The sequence below is a fragment of the Bombina bombina genome, chromosome 3 (genome assembly GCF_027579735.1).
Source record: "Bombina bombina isolate aBomBom1 chromosome 3, aBomBom1.pri, whole genome shotgun sequence".
Taxonomy (NCBI): domain Eukaryota; kingdom Metazoa; phylum Chordata; class Amphibia; order Anura; family Bombinatoridae; genus Bombina; species Bombina bombina.
Genome location: NC_069501.1, coordinates 1,144,830,265 through 1,144,854,694, shown reverse-complemented (window position 1 = coordinate 1,144,854,694; position 24,430 = coordinate 1,144,830,265). Strand labels below are relative to the sequence as shown.

At 44.4% G+C, this 24,430-nt stretch overlaps 1 protein-coding gene across 1 annotated transcript in view; it reads left to right on the top strand.

Annotated features, from left to right (window-relative positions):
- The window catches only part of RNF17 (ring finger protein 17), a 514,511-nt gene that overhangs the window by 47,722 nt on the left and 442,359 nt on the right, over positions 1–24,430 (top strand). The window lies entirely within an intron of this gene.

Below are 24,430 nucleotides of genomic sequence, written 5' to 3'. Positions count from 1 at the left end.
TCAGTGGAATGGGGACTATACAGACTTGTCTCCGAAGATACAAGTAAATCAGAGGACCAGAGACTCACTCCGTTGGTGGCTGTCCCTGGACAACCTGTCACGAGGGATGACATTCCGCAGACCAGAGTGGGTCATTGTCACGACCGACGCCAGTCTGATGGGCTGGGGCGCGGTCTGGGGATCCCTGAAAGCTCAGGGTCTTTGGTCTCGGGAAGAATCTCTTCTACCGATAAATATTCTGGAACTGAGAGCGATATTCAATGCTCTCAAGGCTTGGCCTCAGCTAGCGAGGGCCAAGTTCATACGGTTTCAATCAGACAACATGACAACTGTTGCGTACATCAACCATCAGGGGGGAACAAGGAGTTCCCTGGCGATGGAAGAAGTGACCAAAATCATTCTATGGGCGGAGTCTCACTCCTGCCACCTGTCTGCTATCCACATCCCAGGAGTGGAAAATTGGGAAGCGGATTTTCTGAGTCGTCAGACATTGCATCCGGGGGAGTGGGAACTCCATCCGGAAATCTTTGCCCAAGTCACTCAGCTGTGGGGCATTCCAGACATGGATCTGATGGCCTCTCGTCAGAACTTCAAAGTTCCTTGCTACGGGTCCAGATCCAGGGATCCCAAGGCGGCTCTAGTGGATGCACTAGTAGCACCTTGGACCTTCAAACTAGCTTATGTGTTCCCGCCGTTTCCTCTCATCCCCAGGCTGGTAGCCAGGATCAATCAGGAGAGGGCGTCGGTGATCTTGATAGCTCCTGCGTGGCCACGCAGGACTTGGTATGCAGATCTGGTGAATATGTCATCGGCTCCTCCTTGGAAGCTACCTTTGAGACGAGACCTTCTTGTTCAGGGTCCGTTCGAACATCCGAATCTGGTTTCACTCCAGCTGACTGCTTGGAGATTGAACGCTTGATCTTATCGAAGCGAGGATTCTCAGATTCTGTTATCGATACTCTTGTTCAGGCCAGAAAGCCTGTAACTAGAAAGATTTACCACAAAATTTGGAAAAAATATATCTGTTGGTGTGAATCTAAAGGATTCCCTTGGGACAAGGTTAAGATTCCTAGGATTCTATCCTTCCTTCAAGAAGGATTGGAAAAAGGATTATCTGCAAGTTCCCTGAAGGGACAGATTTCTGCCTTGTCTGTGTTACTTCACAAAAAGCTGGCCGCTGTGCCAGATGTTCAAGCCTTTGTTCAGGCTCTGGTCAGAATTAAGCCTGTTTACAAACCTTTGACTCCTCCTTGGAGTCTCAATTTAGTTCTTTCAGTTCTTCAGGGGGTTCCGTTTGAACCCTTGCATTCCGTTGATATTAAGTTATTATCTTGGAAAGTTTTGTTTTTAGTTGCAATTTCTTCTGCTAGAAGAGTTTCAGAATTATCTGCTCTGCAGTGTTCTCCTCCTTATCTGGTGTTCCATGCAGATAAGGTGGTTTTACGTACTAAACCTGGTTTTCTTCCAAAAGTTGTTTCTAACAAAAACATTAACCAGGAGATTATCGTACCTTCTCTGTGTCCGAAACCAGTTTCAAAGAAGGAACGTTTGTTGCACAATTTGGATGTTGTTCGCGCTCTAAAATTCTATTTAGATGCTACAAAGGATTTTAGACAAACATCTTCCTTGTTTGTTGTTTATTCCGGTAAAAGGAGAGGTCAAAAAGCAACTTCTACCTCTCTCTCTTTTTGGATTAAAAGCATCATCAGATTGGCTTACGAGACTGCCGGACGGCAGCCTCCCGAAAGAATCACAGCTCATTCCACTAGGGCTGTGGCTTCCACATGGGCCTTCAAGAACGAGGCTTCTGTTGATCAGATATGTAGGGCAGCGACTTGGTCTTCACTGCACACTTTTACCAAATTTTACAAGTTTGATACTTTTGCTTCTTCTGAGGCTATTTTTGGGAGAAAGGTTTTGCAAGCCGTGGTGCCTTCCATTTAGGTGACCTGATTTGCTCCCTCCCTTCATCCGTGTCCTAAAGCTTTGGTATTGGTTCCCACAAGTAAGGATGACGCCGTGGACCGGACACACCTATGTTGGAGAAAACAGAATTTATGTTTACCTGATAAATTACTTTCTCCAACGGTGTGTCCGGTCCACGGCCCGCCCTGGTTTTTTTAATCAGGTCTGATAATTTATTTTCTTTAACTACAGTCACCACGGTACCATATGGTTTCTCCTATGCAAATATTCCTCCTTAACGTCGGTCGAATGACTGGGGTAGGCGGAGCCTAGGAGGGATCATGTGACCAGCTTTGCTGGGCTCTTTGCCATTTCCTGTTGGGGAAGAGAATATCCCACAAGTAAGGATGACGCCGTGGACCGGACACACCGTTGGAGAAAGTAATTTATCAGGTAAACATAAATTCTGTTATTCCTATACTGGTATTAAGAAAAGTCAGTTTGTATTGTGAAGGTCACCATAGCAACATTTGCATAAGTAATTGATAAATTGGGTGTGACCAATGTTTTAATTGATTTGAGGATGTTTAAATAGGAGACTTCAGTTTTAGATCAGTATTACTTTGCCTGAGGAAACAGAGTGGTCAGCTCTGAGAAACGCGTAGCGATTTTTACTGATTTTATATTGTACACTGTTATATACTATATAAAGTGTTTTTTAAATATATTTCTGGAGTCTCCTTTTTTCATTTTTTGAGCATTTTTTAACATCTTGGACTGTCCTTCACCGGAGTGGTATGTGCGCTGGGCCTCTGCAATATACTCAGCTTGCTCCATTAGCACTATAGTGTGCTTTATACTTTGTGAGTATATCTCTGAAGGGTTAAGCTGGTGGGTACACACTTAGCTTACTGATCTGCACTAGGAGTCGCACCCTGTATATCTTTCTATTTTTTCAGATGATTTTGGGAATCTACTAAGAGGAGCTGCCCTTGCATTCTGATGCACAGTCAACTGGGACACTGCTAAGTTTCCAGACTGCTTATCTAGGCATTATCTTTGCCTTAATTAAATGTGAGTATAAAATCTATATCTCATTTGATCTAATCCAATATATACTGGCTACACTAGGAGGCGTCCTTTCTTTTTGTTTCATCTTCTCTATTTGTTGTTTATTCTGGAAAGCGTAGGGGTCAGAAAGCTACGGCTACCTCTCTTTCTTTTTGGCTGAAAAGCATCATCCGTTTGGCATACGAGACTGCTGGACAGCAGCCTCCTGAAAAGATTACAGCTCATTCTACTAGAGCGGTGGCTTCCACATGGGCTTTTAAAAATGATGCTTCTGTTGAACAGATTTGTAAGGCTGCAACATTGTCCTCCCTTCATACCCTTTTCCAAATTTTACAAATTTGATACTTTTGCTTCTTCTGAGGCTTTTTTTGGGAGAAAAGTTCTTCAAGCACTGGTGCCTTCTGTTTAGGTATCTGGCTTGTCCCTCCCGTTCATCGTTGTCCTGTTGCTTTGGTATTGTATCCCACAAGTAAGGATGAATCAGTGGACTCGTTGTATCTAGTAGAAGAAAAGGAAATTTATGCTTAACTGATTGATTTCTTCTACGATACGACGAGTCCACGGCCCTCCCTGTCATATTAGACAGATTATATTTTTGTTTTCAAAACTTCAGTCACCTCTGCACCTTTTAGCTTTTCTTTTCTCTTCCTATACCTTCGGTCGAATGACTGGGGGTGGAGAGAAGGGAGGAGCTATATATACAGCTCTGCTGTAATGCTCTTTGCCACTTCCTGTTAGTAGGAGGATAATATCCCACAAGTAAGGATGAATCTGTGGACTTGTCGTATCGTAGAAGAAATCAATTTATCAGGTAAGCATAAATTTCCTTTTTGTGACTGGCATGGTGCACCTCGTGACAGTTGCGGTTATGTTGTTAAGTTTTTTTCACTTCCGTATGCTGACTGGGTGCGACCGAGAGAGTCTAGCTCGTGGGTTATCTGGTTCACAGGAGGTGGTGAGTGCCCCAGCTATTGGGGTGTCAAAGTGTAACAGTTAGTTTTGTCTTTTTGTAATCCCAAGATTATGGAGGATTCTGATGTACACGACACGGATGCCTCCGATACGGAGGATGTGTCTTGTGATGAATATGAAATGACCCGGGTAATCAATGCCCATCAGTTATGTTCCGGGTGCCGTTCTAAAGTACTCTCTTATCCTGAATCTGGGAGCTTAGAGTGCGCTGAACCATCCGCCTCCGAGGTGTCCATGACCCTTGAGGTGCATGCCCAAGACCCTTTGCCGGCTATGCACGCAGGTGTCCCTATTGCCTTCACTCCTTTGGAGAGTGGCTTGTTTCCGCCAGAAGTTACGGCACGGTTCCACATGGTCATTTCTATGGCGTTGTCTCATTTATATCTCCCAAGTGAATTATTTCTCCAATACTGTCCGTGCTCCGTTAACCTAGGTCCATCGAGTGTGTGATCGCCCGATTGTTTTGCCTTCTAGGAAAACGCTGGCCCCTGAGGCTTCAGGGGCCCCAATCTCAGAGCCGAGGTCTCCAGTAGATCCGGCGAGGGGTGATTTTGCCTTCCGTTATAGGCTGGCTCGCCTTCGGGTTCCTTTAAGACATGTTTTGGCAATGTTAGAGGATCCCAGTCCTAGTGGGCAGAGGGATCCGAGGCCTTAGAAACGGTATGTCGAAATGGATATGACGTTAGGGGATAAAGCAATCTCTTTATTGTCTTCATTTTATGTTTATTAATGGGTGAATGAGGCCTCTACTCGGCTAGTCCTGTTGTCGTTCTCATTCTCCTTGGGAGTTCACCCGACGGGTGCTGCCTTTCATTTTATTTGTGATCCTGATGGATTTGTTTTTTCTTAAGCTCAGGTCTGATATATTTTCATTTTTGTGAATGTTTTTCTCTGGAACCGAGACTTGCGACTACTGGTCGCGTGGGCACTCCCTCAGGAGTTGCGCACTTGTTGAATATTAGATTTTTTTTTTCTAGTTCATCAGTGATCCTTCGGGACAAATTTTTCTTGGACCTTGAACAGTTCCAGAGTGTCCTTATACCAGGCTGGTACTGGTCAGGCACTTTTTCAGCTGTTACCAGAGTTCATGTCACCTTCGTGGTGCTGAGAATGCCTCTTGGCCTATTCTATTTACTCCGGGCTCAGATCCTACCGAAGTATGAGGCCTGTGGTTTATATGCAATGTCTCCAGACAGAGGGTTGTGTGTGCCAAACTAAGGTTGGTCAGTTCAGGCGACTCACCTGGGCTTTGAATCTGCTTCCTGCAGACGACTTCTAGGTTCTTAGAACTATTATTTCCATTCAGTGGAACCTGGGAGATGTGTGTGACTGACGTGTCGGGTGATTAACGTTTGGGTTTTCACTCGAGGTTCTTCCGGACGCTGAGTCTTTAGCCTATTGCGCTCTTCTTGCGGGGGGCGGAGTATCATCCTTCCCCACTTTTGGGGGGATCGTCTGGTCGGGTGCGCGGGCATGTTTGTCTTTCTCTTTTCCGAGTTATATTACTCTGAGAGGTAGTGTGCAGGGGTTCCCTGCCTTCTGTGGGAGCTACAGCTCCAGCATTTGCTTGCTCAAGGTAGTTTTGCTTGCATAATAGTTTCTTCAAGCTCTCCGACTGTCGTATATTCCATTCTAATACCCTCGTTCGGACTACAGTCTTTGACGTTTGGGTGTATTGCGTGCTCGATGTTACACTAGCCTTGGGACTTGTCAGTAGATGTGTCGAGGTTGGGTATGGAGGGCCGCCCTTTGAGGGTCAGACAGGTTTCCATTTTTCATTTATACTCTGTTTAAAGGGGTTTTGTGGGCGGTGCCTTGCGTTAATTCTCTGAGATGGCGAGCAGGGCCCTGGGTTATCATTTGCCTTCGGATATTGATGTTACCCTGCCTGTGTGTGTATTAAGTGTTTCCGCTTGCCTACCAGATTTCTTGTGATCCATTTGCACTGGGTACTGATTCTCAGACTGTTCAGGAGTCCTTCGTGTCTCTTGGGTTTGAAGCTATTTCTAGATTGCCAGACTTTAGAGGTGCGCTCCTCCTTGAAGGTGCCAGTTTAGGGTTCTTCGGAGATGGGATCTTTGGATAGACCATTGTTGAGGACCCTGGCCTTGGCCCGTATCTCTCCATAGATGGGTGTGGACGGTTCGGTTCATGCTGAATGTTTGTTGTCCCGTGGGCCCCTTTCGTAGGGGCTGGGGCTCTGTGAGAGATGCCTATCTGACTGGCTTAGGTCTTTCTGACTTTTTTTCCCTGGGCGTGGCCTTTGTAAAGAAAACCATGGGTTGTTCTTTAGGTTAAGTGGGAAAAGTTATTTTGGATTTTCCTGGTCTCTGGTTCCCTTATCTTTGGCCTGGTACCTTCTTGGGAGTCGTGTCCTGTGGGGCAGATGCCTCAGAGGTTGTTTGGGCCTGATGGACTCTAGGTCTGAGTGGTCTCTAGTTCGGCTTTGCCGGTGGTGTAACTGATGTGCTTTTACCTGGGCTCGGTTTTTCTCCTGTGTCGTTTGTACTTAAATTATTTTGGGTGTTGAGTAAATCAGGCTATGGTGCCTTTTAAAGGGGCCGCCTTTTGATCCCACCCGTTTTTTTTTGCATTGTGTCTTCTAGCTTGGTTATTGTTTTCCCAAAAGTAATGAATGCAGCTGTGGACTCTTCCCTTTAAAGAAGAAAAAACATAAATTATGGTTAACTGATAATTTAATTTTCTTCTGAAGGGAAGAGTCCACAGCTCTCGTCCGTCTTTTTATCTCTATGAGGCAGCTGCATTTTGTGTTCTTCTGGCACCTTTTTTCACCCTGATATTTATCCTACTGTTCCTTGTTCCCTTGGCAGAATGACTGGGGGATGATGGAAGTGGGGGAGGTATTTAAGCCTTTGGCTGGGTTGTCTTTGCCTCCTCCTAGTGGCCAGGTTCTGAATTCCCAAAAGTAATGAATGCAGCTGTGGACTCTTCCCTTCAGATGAAAATGAAATTATCAGGTAAGCATAATTTGTTTTTTTTATTTCTTCTATCTAAGGCCCCGCAAATCTTAAGTGCTGCAAGGCAGCAAAATTTTAAAAATGGGATCCATTGTGATGTCGAGAAAGCCGGCAACATATTCAAAAGGTCTGACAGTACTGATTAAAGGCAGCATCGCTGAGAGGTGCTTTACCATACATTTCAATGGGTGGCAATGCTATTCTGATACTGTTATATTCAAAGCAGCATCGCCACCTACATAGAAGGTGTAATGTAAATGATCCCTTTACACAGTACTGTATAATACAATTTACAAGTTTAATTTTACAATAGGGAATTAAACATATTCATAGTACACCTAAAGGATCTGGCGGATTGTGGGTATGTGAAATATGTATATGCAATGTTTAATTTATTGTAAAGTAGTGTTAGAATATGTTTATAAACTTTAGTTGTGATTGTAATTAACTTTTTTTAAATAATTTGATTATACATTAACAATATTCATATTTCATAATATTGAGAACACAATTTTGCTATCGTGTTTTTCATATTTAATAATGAAAATTGGATGGTGTTTTACTTAAAATATTCTGATCTGACTGTAATAACAGTAATGGGATGGTCATTCCCTTCTTGCAAATGTTGCTATTCTTCTAGTGCTGTTTAACACAGCACCCAAGGAGGAGCTAGACATAAGAGAGCATTGGGGGAAATATACCTTGGCAAAAAGTATAGACTAGCCAGAAGGGAACAGGATGTAAAATTCTAAAAATAAATACCTTTAATGCAGATCTCATGAGACAAATGCATCTGTGTTAATAGGCTGTAGAATACAGTGTAAAGAAATAACCAAATACAAAAATCAAGCTACAAAAAAAACACTATGCTTAGATAAGGAATCATAGAATACAAAGTCAGACAATCCAGGTCAAATTCACACAGGGAAGAAAGACATCACTGTAAAACATAAATACTCACTGCTACTAATCCCAGAACTGATGGATCGATACAGATTTAAGGGGTGCCTATAATTTTGTGCAGGTCTACAAAGGAGGTGAGTGAAAAACAGCCTTCTCTTCTTAAACGGTGAGAGTCCACAGCTGCATTCATTACTTTTGGGAAATACAGAACCTGGCCACCAGGAGAAGGTAAAGACACCCCAGCCAAAGGGTTAAATACATTCCCTACTTCCCTCATCCCCCAGTCATTCTTTGCCTTTTGTTACAGGAGGAGCTCGAGTTTTTTGGCCCATTGTGTCGTCTCTTTTTTCCTGCTGTTGCCCCTGCTAGGCGTTTAGATTGGCTGCGGCCACTCCACCTTGAATGCACCCGATCTCGGGAGATAAGCAGGGTCGGGCATGGTTAGTACTTGGAATGTTCGTTCATTCGTAAATTCCTTGAGCTGTAGGGGTTTCCTGGATATTAATCCTGAGAGGATTTTTGGAGACTATTAATCTTCTTGATCTAGATTTATAGGTTTTGAGCGATGTTCTCTTGTAAGTTTTCCTTAGTCTTTAGACTTATTGTCCCTCGAGCCTTTAGGGGTTAAGCTCCCTGTCTCAGTTCAGTGTCCAAGGTCCCTTGGATGCGGTTGTGATTGCATCACCTTGGGTGCAAGGTCTTCTCCGGATGGGGTAACCTGCGGGTTCCTCAGGGGTTATTAGTTTGCAGCTGGCTCCGGGTGTCCGATTTTATGGCCCTAATCTTTTAACAGAGATTTTAAATTCTTCTGGGCCGACTGTAGGGGCAGGATGGTTCCTGTCAATTGGTTTTGTCCTTTTGACGTCTGTCTACAGCTTTACGTTCCATGCCTGTGGGCGGGTGAGTGGTTAGGTTTGCGTTTCGCCTTCTTTTTGGGGGAGGACAGGGCATACCACAATATCCACCAGGTGCCCCGGAGGTCCTTCTCTTCCTCTGTTCAGTGGGGTCCTCCCTGCCTTGTGTGCAGGATGTCATGTGATGGGCTGAAGTCTGGTGTCATGCAGTTTCTGTAGTCTCAGTATGAGGTCTCCCTTTTTTGGGAGTACCCCTTATATTGGGAAGGGAGCTGTGTCTGGATTTTGGAACCCGAGCTCGTCCTTGGGGGGGGGGGTCTGGATCCCCTCATTCTCATTCCTAATGGGCTTGGTGGTTCGGAGAGCTTTTCATTCCCTTGTCCTTTCGGACTTTGCCAGTTGCTTTGGTGCTGGGTCCATTACCTCGTAGTGGAGGTCAGGGGTCTGACGCCTCTGTTGAGCCTTGAACGCGTCTCATCGTTAGATCGTTTGGGCCTTCCTTAGGTGGGAGGTTTCGCTGTGCTTCCTTCCCTCAGCAAGTAGATCTTTATCTGCTGGTTTTTGAATGCTATCTTTTCCTCCCTGTCTTCTTAGGAGGGAGTTGCTCTGCACTTTTTCCTCTGAATTTTTCCTCTGGGAGAGTCATTGTGCAGATTCCTAGCTTTTGTTTAGCTAGTGTTGACAGCTTGCATCCGCTGAGACCTCTTTTGCTGAGGGGAGACTGTGGATTCATCTGGAGCATACTTGGATATTATGGTGCTGTTTTTAGAGCCTCCCGGGGGTTGTTTTATTCCTCGGTCGCTATATCTTGAGTGCGGGTTTGCACCCTATGTATGGGAGGGGGTTTATTTGGTCCCTCTAGGTTCCAGGGTTGGGGCTTAACTTGGCCCCATGCAGATAGGGGTCTGGGATTTTTCCTCCCTTATCTCTGCGTTTTTGTCCTGTTGCAACCTTGGTTGCACTCTTGAAAGTTATGCTCAGGTTTTTTTATTGCCCTAGTTTTTGTCTGGTGGTCCCTTTGGACTATTGTTCCTGAGTTGTTGTTCTTCTTCCCTTCTGGGATAATGGGGACGGTCCCCCTTCCCTCGGGTCGGGGTGCGTTTCTCTGTGGGCTCGGAGCATGAGGGACTTTGTCTACTCAGAGGCCTTTGTGCTCGGTGGAGTCTAATGATTCTGAACGGTCTCTAGCAAGGGCCTTGTTGGTCTTAACTGAAGGGCAGTTACTTGGTCCTTTCCATTTTTGTTTGGTCCTTATGCTTCTAGTGAAGCAGTTTTTTTGTTGGGCTTGGGTGATTTCAGGCTGTGGTGCCCTCAGAAGGGGCCACCTCTTGTACCCGTCCGTTTTGCATTCAGTGTCCTCTCTAGCTTGGTTATTGTTTTCCCAAAAATAATGAATGCAGCTGTGGACTCTCCCCATTTAAGAATTTTTTTTTTTTATTTTTTTTTTTAATTATGCTTACCTGATAATTTTATATTCTTCTGACGGGGAGAGTTCACAGCTCCCTGTCCACATTTTTTTTATCTATGGGGCGACCATATTTTTTATTCTTCTGGCACCTTTTTACCCCTGGTATTTCTCCTACTGTTCCTTGTTCCCTCAGCAGAATGTCTGGGGGATGAGGGAAGTGGTGGAGGAGGTATTTAAGCCTTTGGCTGGGGTGTCTTTGCCTCCTCCTGGTGGCCAGGTTCTGTATTTCCCAAAAGTAATTAATGCAGCTTTGTGCTCGGTGGAGTCTAGTGATTCTGGACGGTCTCTAGCAAGGGCCTTGTTGGTCTTAACTGAAGGGCAGTTACTTGGTCCTTTCCATTTTCGTTTGGTCCTTATGCTTCTAGTGAAGCAGTTTTTTTGTTGGGCTTGGGTGATTTCAGGCTGTGGTGCCCTCAGAATGGGCCACCTCTTGTACCCGCCCGTTTTGCATTCAGTGTCCACTATAGCTTGGGTTTTGTTTTCCCAAAAATAATGACGGGGAGAGTCCACAGCTCCTCGCCCACATTTTTTATCTATGGGGTGACCATATTTTTTATTCTTCTGGCACCTTTCCCCCCCTGGTATTTCTCCTACTGTTTCTTGAGGGAAGTGGGGGAGGTATTTAAGCCTTTGGCTGGGGTGTTTTTGCCTCCTCCTGGTGGCCAGGTTCTGTATTTCCCAAAAGTAATTAATACAGCTGTGAACTTTCCCCGTCAGAAGAAAAGAAAATTATCAGTTAAGCATAATTTAAGTCTGTGTTCCTTTTGGCCTCTTAGGTAATGCGCAAGCAATCTTCTAAAGATTTGGATAATTTAGATGACATCCTCATCTATTCTTCTATACAACAATATTATGAGCATCCTACTTATGTACCAATCAATTGTATGCAAAATTGGAGAAATTAGTTTTTAACTCATAATCTATAAAATGTATTGGCTTCATCCTTGCCCCTGGAAAGATCTGCATGGTTCAATAAAGATAGAAGTTATGCTAATCTGGGCATTTTTTGGGGGGTTTGCCAATTTTATATAAGATTCATAAAAACATTATCTTGTATTATTTATTTAGCCCATCACAGCCCTTATGAAGAAAGCTATTAAATTGCAATGGTCTGATAAAGTACAACAATCATTTGATACCCTTAAACAATTGTTTACCTCTTCAACAATTCTGATACTCCCAGAACCAAGGAAAACATTCTTTGTGGAAATGGATGCATCTGAAATTGTAATTGCAGCTATGTTGTCTCAAAGAGAGGGTGACTAGGATAACCTTCACCCTGTAGCCTTTTTGTCCTGCATTCTTTATCTAGCTGAAAGAAACGACAATGTATCAGATAGATAATTACTGTTGCTTTAAATAGCCCTAGAAGAATGGATACATTTGCTAGAAGGGGCTGATCATCCCATTATTGTATTTACAGATTACTGGAACTTAGAGTATATACATTCTGACTGTAGATTTAAAGCTAGACAGGCCCAATGGACTCTTTTCTTCAACCGTTTTCACTTTCTCATCGCTTATCATATTGAAGCGAAAATTGGCAAAGCAGATGCTTTATCCTCTATAGGTGATTCTTTGAGAAAAGATTATTGACCAACTGTCCCCAATACTGTTCTTCAAGGAGGACACTTCTTATCTAACAAGCCTTTATTATAGGACACAAATGCCCAAATCCTCCTAAACCTAGGACTATTATGTCTTAGGAGGGGGCACTTTCAGGTACTTGCATAACTTCGCTCCAGCAACAGGCTTCTCCTCTGTCGTTCCTCTATGTGGAACACTGAAGTCTGTGTTCTGCAGCGGCTGCTGCTTTCCCTGGTCATACACAGCCACACGCTGTGCAAATTCAAAATGGCCATGCCAAATTTTAGGAGCTCCCATCTAACTGGCCACAGGTGTGGGAGTTGCTATATAAATTCACTCAGCCAATCACTCTATTGTTACCTGTGCTGCAAGCCTACCTTGTTTCCTGATTGCAACTTACCTGAAGCCTACTGTACCAGCTGCACTTTCCTGGTATCTCATACCAGCCTCACCTGCTGAGTCTCCTGTACCTACTTTACCAGTGGCAACTTACCTGTTTCTTGTTGTACCAGCTGAACTTACCTGATATCTCTTACCACTTCTACCTGCTGGATTTCTTGTACCTGCTGAGTCTCCTGTACCTGCTGTACAAGTAGTAACTTACCTGAATCCTGCTGTACTAGCTGCACTTACCTGGTATTCTGTACCAACCTCACAACCTGTAACTGTTGGGTTTCCTGTACCTGCTGAGTCTCCTTCAACCGCTGTACCAGTTGCAACTTACCTAAATTCCGCTGTATCAACTGCACTCACCTGGTATTTTGTACCAGCTTCTCCATCTGTACCTGCTGTGTTTCCTGTGCCTGCTGTACCAACTGCAGCTGTCTGGTAATCTATGTTGGCTCCATCTGCAGTATTATCAGTGCTCTCCGGTTGCCATCTCCTCTTTGGTACCTTAGAAATCATGTTTAAAAAGATTAAAGTACTGCAACTTATAATGACGAACATTGGAGTAAAAATAAATATTTTAAAAACACGGTTGCTTTAGAAAACCTAAATATATCTCCATTGTATATGTCTACATTTAGACTTCCCAATATGTTCCTTTTATAAGAAAAAAATTATGTAAGATAAAACTTGTATTTGGTGTTGTGTGGTTTTGTTTTTTGAGTTGTACGAGCTGCTGGTTTGCAATAATTTCTTTCCTAAGACATGGAGAGTCCACAATGTCATTCCAATTACTAGTGGGATATTCAATCCTGGCCAGCAGGGGGAGGCAAAGAGCACCACAGCAAAGCTGTTAAGTGTCACTTCCCTTACCCATAACCCCCAGTCATTCTCTTTGCCTCTGTCAATGGAGGAGGTGAAGTTTGGTGTCTGAAGATATTGATCCCTTTTTGGGTACTTTTCCCTGCAAGCAAGGTTTTGGGTTTAGCTGTGTCCACGTCAATCTCTTGAGTAAGAATAGTGGTGGCTTTTAAGCAGTTAGAAATTAGTGAGGTGGTCCTTTCTCAGATTTCTAACACATTTGCTGCCCTTGGTATAGAAAGCCAGAGCTAGTTACTCTGTTCTTTCTTTTTTCACAGGTCTCTATAAGGAGTATGCATCCTTTCACTCCTTGTGAGCTGTCTTCCTGACGGACAGCTTGCTTTGCAGATAAGTGCTTTTGTCTTCTAGGTCTTGGAGACTTGCTCTTAAGGGGATTTATTTGCATTATTTATTTGGTACATGCTAAATCCTTAGTAGAGGATTTTATTTAGGCAGTGTGCAATCACATAAAACATATGTGACAGGAGACTTGGGGGTTAATCTTCCTTTATGGGTATGAAGGAGTTAACTTAAAATCTGTGGGTCATTTTATTTATTAAGACTCTGTGTGGGTCTTATTGAGACTTGTGTCAGTTTTTCTTTTCTTCACTTTGTCAGCACAAGGTTTCAGAGTGAGAATGGCAGACTTAGGACTGCATGTATCAGTTTACAGTTCGCTCTTAAACAGCTTCTGAAAAGCGCACTTTTACTTTGATGCACAGTTTCATTTTCAGCCGGTCATGACTTGACTCCCTCTTCCGCTCTCAGATCTGATCGGAGCGGTGTCGGCTGTGTTAGTCAAATCTGTCTTCCCTGTGAGACTGGCAGGTTAATTCTGTCAAGATTTTTTGTATTTCGGAGGGGCAGGTAGGGTACCTCAGTCTGCTGAGGTGTAGAGGTCCTTAATTAGGGGTATGTTTTTGAGCTCAAATTCGCTCTGAGTAAAAAAGTGACAGTGTCAATTTTTAAAAAATATTTATTTTAACTTGTCATTCCTGTATCTCTGGGAATCTTTGAAGCTATGGACATGGAGCAGGAGTCTGTTCTTATAGACAAATGTTTGTGTCTTGAGACCCAAATTTTGTTCCTCATGTCTAGATAAAACATTGAAATGTAAAGATACATTTCTTGTTTCTGAGCCTAATGTCTCTCAGGATGATGCTGTTCAGGCAATGCCACAGCTTTCTCCTCAAACGTTCCAAGCCTCAATGGTGTCACGTGCCCTGCAGTTCCTCTCAGCCTCCTGTATGAGTTTATTTGCCATCAGATTTTGCTGCACAGATATCCTCTTCGTTATCTGTGACATTATCTGCTTTCCTATGTTGGGAAAATGCAAGAGGAAACCTAAACATTTGTCAGGTGGTAAGGTGTCTGTCCCATCTGCTGCTGTGAAGGTGGACCTTCCTCATAAGTCTGATGAGGAAGATACTCCGGTAGCCTCTGAGGATGAAATCTCAGATTCTGACAGTATAATTCCTTTGTCTGATGCTGAAGAAGTAAACTTCAGATTTAAGCTTGAACACCTTTGGTACTGGCTACTTTGGACGATTCTGACTCTCCTGTCGCTGTCAACCCTAAGAAATCTAATAAGCTTAACAAATACTATGATGTTCCTTCCTCTGTGGAAGTGTTTCATGTTCCAGACCGTGTGACAGAGATTATTACACAGGTATGGAAGAAGCCAGGGATACCATTTTCCCTGTCTCCCGTCTTTAAAAATATGTTTCCTGTTCTCTCCCCTTACCCTTACACCCCCCCCCAAATTTCTGGGTGTTTTTTTTTTTTTTTTTTTCTCTCTCCCCCATTCCCTAACCACCCCCCTCTTTCTCCTTTACTCCTTTTGACGCCTCTTGCTTTATCTTACCTTTTCTCACTTATAAAAGGTATGACCTCATACCTATGAATGTTTCTATACCTTGACCAACAGATATACTGTACAGCTATGCTGTATCATACTACGCAATTAAATGTGACCTGTGTACCAGAAATATGATTTTTTTTAAACACAATTAGAGATATGTTTGCACTGCATTGTATATTCAGGATGATGTCTCTGTAATGCTTGTTTTGATGATGCATCTATTTTTTCACTGTTTGTCTTTTAACACTGGTCACTCAATAAAGCTTTCTTGGTTTAAATAAAAAAAAAACGTGTTTCCTGTTCCTGACTCCATTAGAGATTCATGGTGCACAGTGCCTAAAGTAGAAGAGGCTATTTATACTCTGGCTAAGAGAACTATGATCCCTATTGAGGATAGCTGTTCCTTTAAGTATCCCATGGACAAAAAGCTGGAGACTTATCTAAATAAAATGTATGTTTATCAGGGACTTCAATGGCAGCCTGCAGTTTCTATTGCTACAGTAGCTAGTGATGCATCTTATTGGTGCAATGCCTTGTCAGATTTTAGTGGAGATCCAGTATAGGATTAAGGCTCTCAAACTAGCCAAATCCTTTATCTCTAAAGCTAGCATGCAAGTCATTAGACTGGGAGCCAAGATGTCGAGCTTCACTGTCCTAGCCTGAAGGGCTCTGTGGCTAAAATCATGGTCATTCGATCTTACCTACAAGTCCAAGCTTCTGTTGCTACCTTACAAGGGTAAGACCCTGTTTGGTCCTGGTCTGGCGCAGATCATTTCTGAAATTACGGGTGCAAAGGGATCCTTTCTACCACAAGACAAGAAGAATAGACTTAAAGGATGTCAAAGTAAGTTTTGTTCCTTTCGTAACTTTAAAGGTCAAATGTCTTCCTCTCCTTCCACCAAGCAGGAGCAGTTCAAGTCTTCTTGGAAACCCAGTCAGTCTTGGAATAAGGGAAAGCAATCAAAGAAGCCCTCTGCTGAGGCTAAGTCAGCATGAAGGGTCTGCGGGATTGGATCAAATGAGGGGCAGACTTTCCCTTTTTTCGTCAAGCATGGATACGAGATGTCCCAGATCCTTGGGTTGTGGACATAGTATCTCAGGGGTACAAAATATAATTCAAATATCGTCCTCCCAAGGGCAGATTTCTCTTTGCAAGGTTATCTGTGGATCAGGTAAAAAGAGAGGCATTCTTAAAGTCCGTTCAGGAACTTCCCTCCCTGGGAGTAATTGTTATAGTTTCAGTAAGAGAACAGGGTCTAGGATTTTATTCAAATCTGTTTCTGGTTCCTAAAAAAAGAGGGAAGTTTCTCAGGGTACCATCCTTCAAAATGGAAACTATTTGTTCCATTCTTCCTTTCCTCCAAGAGGGTCAGTTCATGACAACCATAGACCTGAAGGACACATATCTTCATGTTCCCATCCACAGGGATCATCTACAGTTCCTGAGATTCACTTTTCTAGACGAGCACTTTCATTTTGTGGCTCTTACGTTTGGCTTCTTCTCAAAGGTTCTGGGGGCTCTCTTGGCAGTTGTCAGGTCTCAAGGAATTGCGGTGGCACCTTTCCTTGGCGATATATTGGTTCAGGCGCCATCTTTTCAACAAGCAAACTCTCATTCAGAGATCTTGTTGTCTTTTCTACGTTCCAACGGCTGGAAAGTGAATTTGGAGAAGAGTTCCCTTGTTCCAGCTACAAGGGTGGGTTTCTTAGGGACCATCATCAATTTCCTATCTATGAAAAAATTTCTGACGGAGGTCAGAAGATCTAAGCTTCTCACTACTTGCCTCTATCTACAGTATACTGTTCGGCCATCAGTGGCTCAATGTATGGAGGTAATTGGTCTGATGGTCGCTTCCATGGACATCATTCCCTTTGCTCGATTCCATTTGAGAGCTCTGCAATTATGCATGCTCAGACAATGGAACAGAGACCATTCGGATCAATCTCAGAGTATAGATCTAGGCCAGTTGATAATAGACTCTCTCTCATGGTGGATTTCTCAGGATCATCTGTCTTAGGGCACATGCTTCCAGAGATCCTCCTGGATGATTGTGACCACGAATGCCAGACTGTTAGGCTGGGGAGCAGTCTGGGACTCGTTAAAGGCTTAGGGCCTATCGACTCAGGAGGAGTCTTCTCTTCCAATAAACATCTTGGAGTTGAGAGCAAGCTTCAATGCTCTGATGGCCTAGCCTCAGTTGTCCTTAGCCCGTTTTTTCAAGTTCCAGTTGAACATCATCACCTCAGTTGCTTACATAAACCACCAGGGAGGAACTCAGAGTTCCTTGGCCATGAAGGAGGTGACTCACATTCTGCAGTGGGCAGAAGCTCACAATTGTCTTCTATCGGGGGGGGGGTCCCGGAGGTCCCGGAGGTGGATCTGATGGCATCCCTTCAGAATGCCAAGCTTTCAAGGTACGGTTCAAGGTTGAGAGATCCTCAGGCCACCCTGATAGATGCTCTGGCGGTTCCTTGGGACTTCGGTTTAGCATACCTGTTTCCTCAGTTTGCTCTCCTTCAACAATTCATTGCTTGTATCAAGAAGGAGAGAGCGTCTGTAATTCTAATAGCTCCTGCATGGCTTCACAGGATCTGGTTTGCGGACCTAGTGAATGTCATCTCTTGGAGGTTACCACTGAGGAAGGCCATAACTCAGGGTTCTTTCCTCCATCCAAATCTCATTTCTCTGAAGCTGACTGCTTGGAGATTGAACACTTAGTTCTGGCTAAGCATGGGTTTTCTGAGTCTGTCATTGATACTGTGATTTAGGCTTGCAAGCCTGTTACCCGTAAGATTTACCATAAGGTATGGCGTAAATGCCTTTATTGGTGTGAATCTAAGGGCTACTCTTGGAGTAGGGTCAGGATTCCTAAAATTTTGTCTTTTTTCCAGGATGGTCTGGAGAAAGGGTTGTCGGTCAGTTCTCTGAAAGATCAGATTTCTGCATGATCTATTCTTTTACATAAGCGTCTGGCGGATGTGCCAGGTGTTCAATCTTTTTTGTCAGGCTCTGATTAGAATCAGACCTGTGTTTAAATCTGTTACTCCTCCTTGGGGCCTTAACCTAGTTCTTACAGTTTTGCAGCAGGCTCCATTTTTAAGCTAATGCATTCCATAGATAATTAAGCTGTTATCTTTGAAGGTTTTGTTTCTTATTGCTATTTCTTCTGCTCTGAGATTTTCTGAACTCTCGGCTTTGCAATGTGATTCACCTTACCTTATTTTTCATGCGGATAAGGCGGTCCTTCGTACTAAATTGGGGTTTCTCCCTAAGGTGTTTTCGGATAGAAATATTAATCAGGAGATTGTTGTTCCTTCTCTTTGTCCAACTCATTCCTCTCATAAAGAACGTCTGTTGCACAACTTGGATGTGGTGCACACTCTCTAAAATTCTGCCTACAGGCTTCTAAGGATTGTTGCCAGTCTGTCAGGGTGCCAGGAATCAGACTGAGACGAGAAGTGCAAAAATAATCACACCTTTATTAATAGCAAAAATTTTAAAAAGTCCACAAGTCAAATAACAAGCCAGGAGTCAAAACCCAGAGCTTGTAGTCAGTCAGACGAGCCGAGTCAGGAGCCAAAGCGAATAGTCAGATGAGCCGGAATCAGGAACATGGAAAAAAGCAGAGTCAGGAACAAGCCAGGAACCAGGAAGGACGTCAGGCAGCCAGGTAATACACAGGAACTCTCACAAACAGGTCTGAGACAACGCAAAGGCAAAGCATACTGAACAGAGGCCCTTTAAATAAGTGATGACATCACAATTCTGAGACTGCATCCTGTCTCACATGGATGATGCACACCAGTCTGGCCTTAAAAGGAAGTGCAGGAAATGAGCAGCATCCCCCACAATGCACCATAGTCAGCAAGAGAGGTGAGTAAAATGGTTGCCCGCAGCACATGGCAAACAAAACAGGGAAAAAAACCCTGACAGTATCCTCCCCTCAATGACCCCTCCCCCGCGGGAGGACAAAAGGCTTATTGGGGAAACGGGCATGGAAGGCATGGAGGAGGGTGGGAGCATGAACATCAGAGGAGGGAACCCAAGAACGCTTCTCCGGACCATAGCCCCTCCAGTGAACCAAATACTGTACACGGCCCCTGGACATACGAGAGTCAATAATGCTGCTGACCTCATACTCCTCATGGTTGTCAACAAAGATAGGACGGGGACGAGGCAACACAGTGGTAAACCGATTACAAACCAATGGTTTCAAGAGGGAGACATGAAAAACATTGGAGATGCGCATAGCAGGAGGAAGGTCAAGAGCGTAGGCCGCAGGATTAATCCGTTGGAGTATTCGAAAAGGACCAACATAACGGGGATCCAATTTATTGGAAGGCACACGAAGGTTCAAGTTGCGGGAAGGACTGCCAAAGTCTCTCACTAACCTGGTAGAAAGGTGCGGGCAGACGCCTACGATCAGCCTGGAACTTTTGGCGCTGCATAGAACGATGAAGGCAATCCTGAATCTGCACCCACGTGGAACGAAGTTGCCGGAGATGCTCCTCCAAAGCCGGAATACCCTGAGACATGAATCGGTCAACAAGGATGGTTGAAACCCATAATTCGCCATGAACGGGGATAACTTGGAGGAAGCATTAATAGCACTATTACGAGCAAACTCTGCCCAAGGTAACAATTCAGACCAATTATTGTGGTGATCTGAGAAATAGCAACGGAGGGACAGTTCCAGAGCTTCATTAGACCGTTCCGCAGCCCCATTGGACTGAGGGTGATATGTCGAGGAGAAGGAAAGCTGGATACCCATTTGAGCACTAAAGGAACGCCAAAATCTGGAGACAAACTGGCTACCTCGGTCCGACAATATCTCCTTGGGTAACCCATGTAAACGGAAGGTCTCCCGGGCAAAAATTGAAGCAAACTCCTGAGCGGTAGGCAGCTTCATCAAGGTAATGCAATGTGACATTTTAGAAAAATGGTCAACCACCATAAGGATAACAGTATTGCCATTGAAAACGGAGCTCTACAATTAAGTCCATGGAAAGATGTTTCCAAGGACGCTCACCATTAGCAATAGGTTGAAGAAGACCCACAGGAAGATATCGAGGAGTCTTATTCTGTGCACAAACTGAGCAGGAGGCATCGCAACATACGCAGCAACATCAGAACGAAGACCTGGCCACCAGAATTGTCGAGTGACAGACCAAATCATTTGGTTCTTGCCTGGGTGACCTGCGGCTTTAGGATAGTGGTAAGTGTGCAAAAGTTTAGTTTGAAGATTCTCAGGAACAAGACACTTACCACTAGGTTTCTCAGGAGGTGCATTGGTTTGTGCAGCCAGGATCTCCTCCCCCAAGGGAGAAGTCAAATTAGTACGTATGGTAGCCAAAATATGGTCAGGAGGTATAACAGGAGTAGGTACAGACTCCTCCTTGGACAGAGGCGAAAATTGTCGAGAGAGGGCATCAGCCCTAACATTCTTACTACCAGGCAGGTAGGAGACCACATAATTAAACCGAGACAAAAATAGCGCCCATCTGGCCTGTCGGGGTGACAGACGTTTTGCTTCAGATAGATAAGTTAAATTTTTGTGGTCAGTAAGAATGAGCACTGGCACGCTAGTACCCTCGAGAAGATGCCTCCATTCCTTGAGTGCCAAAATTAAGGCCAGTTATTCCTTGTCGCCAATTTCATAATTGCGCTCCGCTGGAGACAATTTCTTAGAGAAGAAACCACATGGATGCAGGGAACCGTCAGGTGTAGGACTTTGAGACAAGAGGGCACCTACTCCAGTCTCAGACGTATCGACCTCTAGAACGAAAGGCAGGACAGGGTTAGGATGAGCCAGAACTGGAGCGGCAGCAAAGGCAGTCTTAAGACTATCAAAGGCCTTAATGGCAGTAGGTGACCAATGGATTGGATCATTCTCTTTACGGGTTATGTCTGTGATAGGTTTGACCAAGGAAGAAAAGTTTTTAATTAACTTTCTATAGTAATTGGCAAACCCCAAAAAACGTTGAATAGACCGAAGACCAATTGGGCGAGGCCACTGCAGAACTGCAGATAACTTGTCAGGATCCATGGAGAACCCTGCAACGGAGATAACATAACCTAGGAAGGTTACTGGAGTCTGATGGAACTCACATTTCTTGAGTTTACAAAACAGGCCGTTCTCACGTAGTCTCTGAAGAACCTGTGTAACATCAGAACGATGAGCCTCAAGTGTGGGTGAGTGTATGAGGATGTCGTCTAAGTACACCACAACACACTGTTTCAACATATCTTGTAGGACATCATTAATAAATTCCTGAAAAACAGCAGGAGCATTACATAGGCCAAAGGGCATTACAAGATACTCCATAATGCCCGCTCCTGGTGTTAAATGCTGTTTTCCATTCGTGGTCCTCCTTAATCCTAACGAGATTGTATGCTCCTCTCAAATCAAGTTTAGTAAAGACCGTAGCTCCCTTGAGGCGGTCAAAAAGTTCCGTAATGAGCGGAATAGAGTAAGCATTCTTAATGGTAAGACGATTAAGACCCCTATAATCAATGCATGGTCTTAACTCGCCACCCTTTTTCTTCACAAAGAAGAATCCATCCCCTGCAGGAGAGCAGGATTTGCGGATGATTCCCAGCGACAGAGCATCGGCAACATACTCCTCCATAGCACAATTCTCTGCAACAGAGGGTACACCCGACCCCGAGGAGGAATGGCTCCGGGTTGCAGGTCTATAGCACAATCGTAAGACCGGTGAGGAGGCAAGGTACCGGCACGCACCTTGTCAAAAATGTCTAGGAACTCTCTGTACTCCTCTGGCAATTGAGATACCAAAATAAGTGCACAAGACTTTAACTGGTTTCCGGTGGAAATACATTGCGGGGACCACAACAAAATTTCGGACCTGCGCCAGTTGAGACGGGGATTGTGCTTTTGGAGCCAGGGGTAACCCAGAACAACCGGAAAATGCGGAGAGTTTATCACCTGGAACTGGAGGATTTCAAAATGAAGAGACCCAACAGCCATGGACAACGGAGCAGTTTCGTGAGTAACGAGTGCGGGCTGAAGGGGCCTGCCATCAATGGCCTCAATAGCAAGCGGAACGGAGCGAGGCAAAACAGGAATGGAGTGCTTTGATACAAAAGCACTGTTAATGAAATAGCCCGCAGCACCAGAGTTAACAAGAGCCTGAGTGACTATGGAGGAGTCCACCCAGGAAAGGACAACCGTGACCAAAGGTTTCTCCTTAAGCGGTTCCGGGGACGAGGATAAACCACCCAAGATCTGCCCCCAACAGGACCTTATTTGTGAGTGTTTCCCGGCAGTGTTGGACAAGACTTCAAAAAGTTAACCTGAAACCCACAATAGAGGCAGAGCCCCTCCCTCCTCCTAAAGGCCCTCTCCGCCGCGGAGAGACGCGTGAATCCCAACTGCATTGGCTCAGCAGTACCTGGTGACTCGGGACCAGGAGGCATGGGAGGAGAGGGAGGCATGGGTGGGAACAAACACGTAAGAGACAACGGAACAGGAGGCTTCCGCAAGCGCTCCTTGAAAGAGGGCCTCTCTCTGAGTCTGATGTCAATTAGGCTCAAAAAAGACACCAATGCCTCGAGATCCTCTGGTAAATCTCTAGCAGCAACTTCGTCTTTAATCGCATCAGAGAGCCCATGAAAGAAGGTGGCAACAAGGGCTTCAGTCTTCCAACCTACCTCTGCGGCAAGCGTACGGAACTCAATAGCATACTGAGCAACAGATCTTGTACCTTGCTGAATGGATATGAGTCGTTTAGCAGCAGAGGAGGAGCGAGCCGGAACATCAAATACCCTTCGAAAGGAGGCCACAAATTCAGGGTAATTTGAAATCACAGGTTTATTAGTCTCCCAGAAGGGATTAGCCCAGGCAAGAGCTGTGTCAGAGAGCAACAAGATGAGAAATCCCACCTTAGCTGTGTCAGAGGGAAATGCCTTAGGTAACATCTCAAAGTAAATGCCCACCTGGTTCAAAAACCCTCTGCACTGAATAGGATCGCCTCCATATCGCTGAGGTAGAGGCGCAGAACCGGACATGCTCCAGTTAGGCATAGGTGCAGCAGCCATAACTTGCGGGAAACTTTGGTCCAAATGTGCAGTGAGAGTCAGCAGGGTTTGCAGGGCTAGTGCGAATTGATCCAAGCGGTAATCCTGTACATCCATCCTGGAAATGATGACAGGTAAAGGTGGATTATTTGCACCATCAGGATTCATGGCCTTTGCTTAATGTCAGGGTGCCAGGAATCAGACTGAGACGAGAAGTGCAAAAATGTATAAAAAGTCCACAAGTCAAATAACAAGCCAGGAGTCAAAACCAGAGCTGGTAGTCAGACGAGCCGAGTCAGGAGCCAAAGCGAATAGTCAGACGAGACGGAATCAGGAACAAGGAAAACAGCAGAGTCGTGAACAAGCCAGGGATCAGGAACCAGGAAGGAAGTCAGGCAGCCAGGTAATACACAGGAGCTCTCACAAACAGGTCTGAGACAACGCAAAGGCAAAGCATACTGGACAGAAGCCCTCTAAATAATAAGTGATACACATCACAATTCTGATACTGCATCCTGTCTCACACGGATGATGCACACCAGTCTGGTCATAAAAGGAAGTGCAGGAAATGAGCAGCATCCCCGACAATACATCATAGTCAGCAAGAGAGGTGAGTAAAATGGCTGCCAGCAGCATATGGCAAACAAAACAGGGAAAAAACCCTGACACAGTCTTCTGCCCTGTTTGTTTCTTTGGAAATCGTGAGGGTCAGAAGGCTACTTCTATTTCTCTTTCCCTCTGGTTAAGAAGTATGATTAATTTTGCTTATCAGACTGCTGGACAGCAGCCTCCTGAGATACTTACAGCTCACTAGGGCTGTCTCCTCTTCTTGGGCTTTAAAAAATCAAGCTTCTGTTGAACAGATTTGCAAGGCAGCAACTTGGTCCTCTCTGCATACTTTTTCCAAATTCTACAAATTTGATACTTTTGCCTTGGCTGAGGCTTCTTTTGGTAGAAAGGTTCTTTAAGTGGTGGTGCTTTCTGTTTAGGTCCGCCTGTCTTATTATCCCTCCCTGTTCATTCCATGTCCTCTAGCTTGTGTATTGGGTATTGATTCCCACTAGTAATTGGAATGATGTTGAGGTCTGTCCATGTCTTTGGAAAGAAAACAAAATTTATGCTTACCTGATTAATTTCTTTCTTTCCGGACATGGAGTCCACGACCCCACCCTTTAGATTAGACAAATATTTGTTACTAAACCTCAGGTACCTCTACACCTTTGTCTTATCTTCTTTTTCAATTTCCCCTCGGCTGAATGACTGGGGGTTATGGGTAAGGGAAGTGACACTTAACAGCTTTGCCTGCTGGCCATGAGTAAATATTCCACTAGTAATTGGAATGACGTTGTGGACTCTCCATGTCCGGAAAGAAAGAAATGTTTCAGGTAAGCATACATTTTGTTTTTGATAGTGTTTTAACCAGAGAAAAATCACTTTAATATGTAACCTCCAATGTATGATTATTTAAAAGCATACTAACCACTTGTTAAGATTTCACGCTTGCTTCAATTGCATTAGGTCTCTCCCACTCTCTCTTCTCTCTCT